Source organism: Neoarius graeffei, chromosome 17, assembly GCF_027579695.1.
Source record: "Neoarius graeffei isolate fNeoGra1 chromosome 17, fNeoGra1.pri, whole genome shotgun sequence".
In the NCBI taxonomy this organism is placed as follows: Eukaryota; Metazoa; Chordata; class Actinopteri; order Siluriformes; family Ariidae; genus Neoarius; species Neoarius graeffei.
In genome coordinates this window covers 63,874,390-63,881,789 of record NC_083585.1, presented here as the reverse complement: position 1 = coordinate 63,881,789, position 7,400 = coordinate 63,874,390, and positions in this window count along the sequence as shown.

Sequence of the window (7,400 nt, the reverse complement as noted above, 5' to 3'; positions counted from 1 at the left end):
CTCTCCCCCCCCCCCCAAAAAAAAAAAAAAATCTGTTCCTCTGAGTTACATGTTGGTACTGGGATCGAGATGCTGACCTCTTCTACTCCTTGGACCTGCCTGATCCATCCTGGTGCCCTGTGTCTGGTTGGAGTCTCATCGCATCGAGGGCGGCCCCATGTGGACAGTTGGGGGTCACGCCTGGAGGATGCTCTGGACTCTTGCAGTGGTGCTTTTGTGGCTGGGGACTGCAGTTGACTTGCTGACTTTGGGACTGCGGTTGTTGTGAATGGTTTTGCGCTCGGGTTTCCGTCGGTGGGGGGTTTATAGCATCAACAAAGCTGGCTTTATGTTAGGACTGTTAATGTTATAGTCATGTTGTCTGTTGTTGCCCAAATGAGGATGGGTTCCCTTTTGAGTCTGGTTCCTCTCGAGGTTTCTTCCTCATGTTGTCTGAGGGAGTTTTTCCTTGCCACCGTCGCCACAGGCTTGCTCATTGGGAATAGATTAGGGATAAAATTAGCTCATGTTTTAAGTCATTCAAATTCTGTAAAGCTGCTTTGCGACAATGTTTATTGTTAAAAGTGCTATACAAATTAACTTGACTATTCTTTTCAACCACATTTATTGACAATATATTTTTTTGATTCACTTAAATATGCTACATATAATGGTAATATTTTATAAATGACCTAACTAACCATTTACCCAACGTTTTGTCTCTTGACTCAATTCACCCTCCCCATTGAATAAGCAAGTTTAGAGAAGAGAGTTCATGAGGCTCAATGAAAACGCATTAATTTATGGAAAGAAACTGAGCAGAACTATTTCCTGAAAATTAATTATAAGCCGATTAAACAGAAGAGCCACATCGGGTATCTTGGAGTAGTTTTCGACTCTCACCTCATCAGGAGGAAACACATCCACCAGTAGAGCAAGAAAATCTCCAGAGGCTTTGGAATCATTGCTGAGCTTCATCATTATGTTTCTCAAAGTATTCTATCTCAGCTGTACGGCTCTTATTTATTCTTTTTTAATATATGGTGTTAGTCGCCACAGGCTTCATCATTGGGGATAGATAAGGGATAAAATTAGCTCATATTTTAAATATGAACCCAGGACCTTCTTGCTGTGAGGCGACAGCACTAACGACTACACCACCGTGCCACCGCCTGGAGAGGCTGTTTTCGGAAAACGAACACAGCGTTTTCCGGATTTTTTCGCCTTCTTTTGTCGCATGTTTTTTTTGACTAGCTGTAGGGGGGTTGAGGTGTGATCCGGGAGGAAGCAGGATGGCAGGCGAGGATGAGGGAGAAGAAATAGATGGTATGGAGCAAGGCATTGACCCGATACAGGCTAATGAAAGATGCACTGAAGCAGGTGAATTTCAGACGGTCAATCACAACAAGAGAAGGAAGGGACAATCATCTGAATCTGACGAGAGCGGTAGGGAGGAAGGTAAACCAACTGAATTAAAAGTAATACTTCGATTTCAATCCCCGTGTACTGTCAATCCCATAAAGGCCAGTGAAGAAGTTCACAAACTGGTCGGAAATGTTCTTGCAGTCTTGCCTTTGAGAGATGGTAATCTAATGATTGTTTGTCGAGATAGAAACCAGCAACAAGGTTTAATGAAGTGTAAGATGTTCTTGGGGAAAGCGATTAAACCACAGGTGTGGGAAGAGAGAGGAAAAGTTTTGGGGGTGATTTCAGGAGTATCGACCGACATGTCTGAAGAAGAGATTAAAACTAGTGTGAGGGGTGCACGAGTTATTAAAGTGAAACGTCTACCTATCACAAGAAATGGAATTAAAAGTGCAAGTCTGTCTGTTATGCTGGTGATGGATGAGGATAAATTGCCAGACAGGATTATAATTGGGTATGTCAGTTACAGCGTTAGACCATATATCCCCCCCCATGAGGTGTTACAAATGCCAAAGATTCGGACACATTGCCGCGGTATGCAGGCTAAACCCCGCTGCGCCAAATGTGGGGGCGAACATGATTATGGCAAATGCGCTGAAGGTACAAAAATAAAGTGCTGTAATTGTGGGGGCGAACATAGTGCAGCATATAAAGGGTGCGAGGAACACAAAAAAGCAGTGCAAGTACAGAATGTGCGAGTAAAGGAGAAATTGTCTCACGCTGAAGCTATTAAGAAAGTGAATAGCAAAGCAAAGCCCATCGCCCGAGTACTTTCTGCCTCCCAGCCTCTACCGCAAACATTTGTTCAAACTCCGAGACACAATGTCAACGACAACACCCTCATTGTAGACAAACGGAAATTTGTTGCATTTGTGGTGGAATGTATTAATTGTTCAGCAACAGTAGAAAGTAGGACACTAAAAACCTATATCATCATACGAGCAGCTAAGAAGTATCTTGGAATGGAAGATCTGTCCTTTGAAGCAATTAATGAAATACTAACAGCAAAGGTAAATGAAAGTCAGCCGTCATGTGGTGGCGGATTGTGATGGTACTGTCCATACTGCAGTGGAACGCCAGAAGCTTAATAGCAAATGGCCAAGAATTTAAGTATTTTATTGAAAAGCAACATGATAAACCAAACATCATATGCATACAGGAAACCTGGTTGAAACCATCACTGGACTTCAGAATATTTGGATACACAGCTATACGGAAGGATAGAGGTATAGGACCAGGAGGAGGAGTAGCTATGTTCCTCCAACAGGGTCTTAGTTATAAGCCTTTAAAATTAAATATAGAAGCGGAAGTTATTGGGACTGAAGCGTGGGCTGGGGATACAAAGTTTGAAGTGGTTAATTTTTACAATCCGTGTCTAAAGATTACAAGAGAGCTACTTGAGAGAATCTGCAGGCAAGTAAGTAGCAAATTGATTTTTTGTGGGGATTTTAATGCTCACAACACACTATGGGGAAGTAATAGAACAGATGACAATGGGCGGGTAGTCGAAGAGTTTATGGATGATTGTAAGTTAGTGTGCATGAATGACGGAAGGGGGACAAGATTTGATGTGTTGCATGGGGTGGACTCAGCCATAGATCTCACTATAGTATCAGAACAGGTAGCAGGAACCACTCAGTGGGAAGTGCTTAAAAACTCCTTAGGAAGTGATCACTTCCCTATTTTGGTCAAGATAAGAGAGCACTATGTTCATTTGGAGGACAATTTGCATCCTAGGTGGAATATGAGAGAGGCCAATTGGGGACTATATAGCATGAACGCAGATGTTAAACTTATGGGGGTTCTGTCACATGTCGGTGATGATGTAGAGGAATTGAACTCCGTGATCATGGCTATAATATGTGACACTGCAGAGGAAACCATAGGTAAATCCACTGGCGTCAGGCAAAGGAAAATGGTCCCTTGGTGGACAAATGATTGCAAAGCAGCTGTTAAGGCTAGGAACAAAGCATTTAAGAAGATGAAATTAAATCACTCCTTTGATGACCTAATAGCATATAAACAAGCTCAGTCTAAAGCTCGAAGGATTATTAAAGACACTAAAAAGAAATACTGGAGGGAATTTTGCGGCACCCTTGGGTCAGATACTAAAATTGAGGATGTGTGGGGCATGATTAGGAAGATGGGAGGAATAAGGAGGGATTTTTCTTTGCCAGTACTTAAAGATAATGATTCTGAAGCAGTAACGAATACTGAAAAAGCAGAGATGCTTGCAGCAGCCTTTGTGAAAGTTCATAGCTCCCACAATCTGTCTACTGATGAACTAGTATGGAGGAAACAGGTGATACAGGATAATGAAGAACTACTGGGCAGGAAGGAAGTCAGTGATAACGCACCTGATAAAGATTTTACATTATTTGAGCTGAAGAGAGCTCTCATTGGTGCAAAAAATACTTCTCCAGGCAAAGATGGAGTATGTTATAAACTAATTGAACAGCTATCTGATATGTCTAAGAGTGTAATACTAAAACTATATAATAAGGTGTGGGAACAGGGACGGCTACCTTCCTGTTGGAAGCATTCTATAATTGTCCCTATACCAAAGCCAGGCAAGGACAAAACGGAGGTCAGGAGCTATAGGCCAATAGCTCTAACGTCAAACTTGTGCAAATTAATGGAAAGAATGTTGACTAAGAGATTGGTGTATGAGATTGAAAGGAGAGGTCTATTCTCTCCGCATCAGAGCGGTTTTAGGACTGGGCACACCACCATGGATCTAATTGTCATTTTAGAGAACGAAATTAGGAAGGCCCAGGTGAACAAGGAAATGGTTTTGGCAACCTTTTTCGACATAGAAAAAGCCTACGATATGTTATGGAAAGAGGGCCTTTTAATTAAACTGAACAAAATGGGAATTGGTGGGAAAATGTATAACTGGATTAAGGACTTTCTGAATAATAGGACTATAGAAGTGAGAGTTGGAGCAAGTTTTTCTGGTACATATAATATTGAAAATGGAACTCCACAAGGGAGTGTGTGCAGCCCTATTTTGTTCAATATTATGATTAATGATGTGTTTAATGATGTAGACCTTAGAATTGATAGGGCCCTCTATGCTGACGATGGGGCCCTATGGATGAGGGGTAAAAGTATCTGTAGCCTAAAGAGTAGGATGCAAGCTGCTATAAGTGAAGTGGAGAAATGGTCTCATGAGTGGGGTTTTCATTTGTCTGTAGAAAAGACGCAGGTCATTTGTTTCTCCAAAAAAAGGGTCAATCCTAAGATGGATCTTAGATTGTATGGGCAGCTACTTAAGCAGGTAGAAAGTATAAGGTACTTGGGTGTATGGTTTGATGTGAAACTTTCTTTTAAAGTACATTTACAGAAAACAGTAGACAAATGTAAGAAGAGTATTAACATATTGAAATGTTTAGCAGGAAGTGACTGGGGGGCAACAAGTACATCCCTAAAAAGAATATACACTGCACTGATCAGACCGGCCCTTGATTATGGGTGTATAGTGTATAATTCAGCAACTAAGACTTCTCTTCTAGAACTGGACAGAGTGTAAGCTAAAGCCTTACACATATGCTGTGGTGCCTTCAGGACCTCATCCATCCCAGCGCTTCAGGTGGAATCAGGGGAGATGCCACTGGATCTCAGAAGGCTTCAGTTATCAAGTATGTACTGGTTAACCCTTCAGGGACACAACGACAGTCACCCTACCAAAAGAGTACTTATAGATTGTTGGGAATATGGACATTCTGTACGTAGCTTTGGGTGGGAGGGAAACCAGCAGGCAAATCAGGTGGGGTTAGGTGGTATCCCTGTATGTAAAACTTCTGCCAGACCTATCATTCCCCCTTGGTTTTTTTGCTTTCCCCAAGTCAACATGGAAGCAAAGGAGATTGTTAAACCTGGAGGTGTTTATCAGACTGTACAACATTATATCGATATAATGTTTGATGACACAGTCCAAATTTATACCGATGCTTCAAAGGACCAAGATGGCAAAACAGGTGCGGCAGTACACGTCCCTCAATTTAATGTTCAAATTACAAAAAGGACATCAGATTTTCTTTCAATTTTTTCAGCTGAAATGATAACGATAATATTGGCCCTGCAATGGGTAGAGGAGACAAAACCCAGTAAAGCGGTAGTATGTTCAGACTCAATGTCTTCATTGACTAGTATTCTTAGCCGAAGGTCTTCAAGCCGTCAGGATCTTTTGGAAGAAATACATCAGATAATATACAAGATGACACAGCAAAAAACATTTCTGCAGTTTTTTTGGGTTCCTGCCCATAGAGGAATTCAGGGTAATGAGGCAGCAGATAAGTTGGCAAAAGAAGCAACTGGGGCTGAGCACGTAGAACTTGAAGTTCCTTTAAGTAGATCAGAAATGAAAATTATACTTAAGGAAAACATTAACAAATTGTGGCAGGATCGATGGGACCAAGAGGAAAGGGGAAGACATCTGTACAGCTTACAGAAGAAGGTTGGCATTAGATGGAGTGGGGAACTGAAATGTAGAGAGGAGGTGTGGATTACAAGGCTGAGGATTGGACATACAGGTCTGAATAGTGGGTTACACATTGTGGGAAAGCACCAGACAGGAGCCTGTATGCATTGTGGAGAAAGGGAGGGAGTGGGACATGTTTTAGTTCACTGTTCAGCGTACTCTAATGAGAGGGAGAAGATGCAAAGGGCAATTAAGACACCCATATCACTGAGTACCTTGCTTAGTGCACCCAACAGACAGACAGCAGCTATAGACCCTTTTCAGTCATGTGACCTTCGTAAACGCGACCACCATTTTGGACATGTAGCGGACTTCGGCTCGAATTGGTTTGAATGCGAGGAAGGCGACAAACGGAGAACATACAAGAAAAAGGAGCGAGATGCAGAAAATACCTTCGCTATCCAGCGACGTAGGGCATTTACAGGGCGAGCAGAGGGAGAAATAACAACAGTAACGACACATTAGCAACGCCGTACAGAAATAACGGTTTATGGCACAGACCCTTTCGGTTCTCGCTCATCTAGCTGCTACAATGACTGCTTAGACTGCAACAATAATACCTAACACACATTTAAGTATCCGTCGTAAAGACGTGAAACTCGTCGAGTGACGAGTGTGTTCATTGATAAGCTAACACAATCTAAAAGTAGACATACCATCACACTGCCCTGGCGCTGTGTACAGTTTACCTTCTATGGTTTGTGCACTCACTATTTGCCATTACTTTCTCCAACCGTTGTTAGAGATTACAGGGAACGGCCTGGATTTAAGAGACAAATACATGTTCCTCTTGTTTTGAACACTTAGCCCATGTTTACATTAGACCGTATCAGCGGATCATCAGATTAACGTTTTTAAAAGCGATTAGTGTGCACACAGCAACACCAATACACGATTCGTCTGCACACAGCAACACCAATACACGGATACGCTCAGCTCCGCAGGCATCCTGCGCTCCAAATCACTCCGCCCTGAACAGCGAGTGCCCTCTGGAGGGTGCGCACTCCGGCCCTGCGCAGCTCACAGAGCGCGCGAGTGAAGTGCACGAGCCACGATTCGGGACTGAGCCGCTGTGTGTGTGATCCCAGCGCAGATCACTTACCACTCGCAAGTGGAAGGATGGCAAGACTAAAGACAATCGTTTTTTTTTTTTTTTTGTTACATAGTCAAGAGAGGTGTCGGATCACTGGATCCAGTGTAAATAGCTGCCGGAGCCAACGGCCGAGGTTCCGGAGCGCGCTCCGGCTTGCTCCCCCTCAAATTAAGCGCTGTTTGTAGGACACTGCCTCTGATCTGTCCTACAGTCTACCAACAGCAAAGGAACACCACGCTAGCTAATGTCGTTAGCTAATAGCTACTACAGAAGAACAAAGAGGTTACAATGGGTTATTTTAACCTATTTGGTTACACACTCGCCGCCACAGAATGTTAACAGCAATGTAATGCCTTTTCTGGCTAATTTTATTCGTCTTACCTCCAACAAAGTGGTCACTACACAAGCGCTGGTATGCCG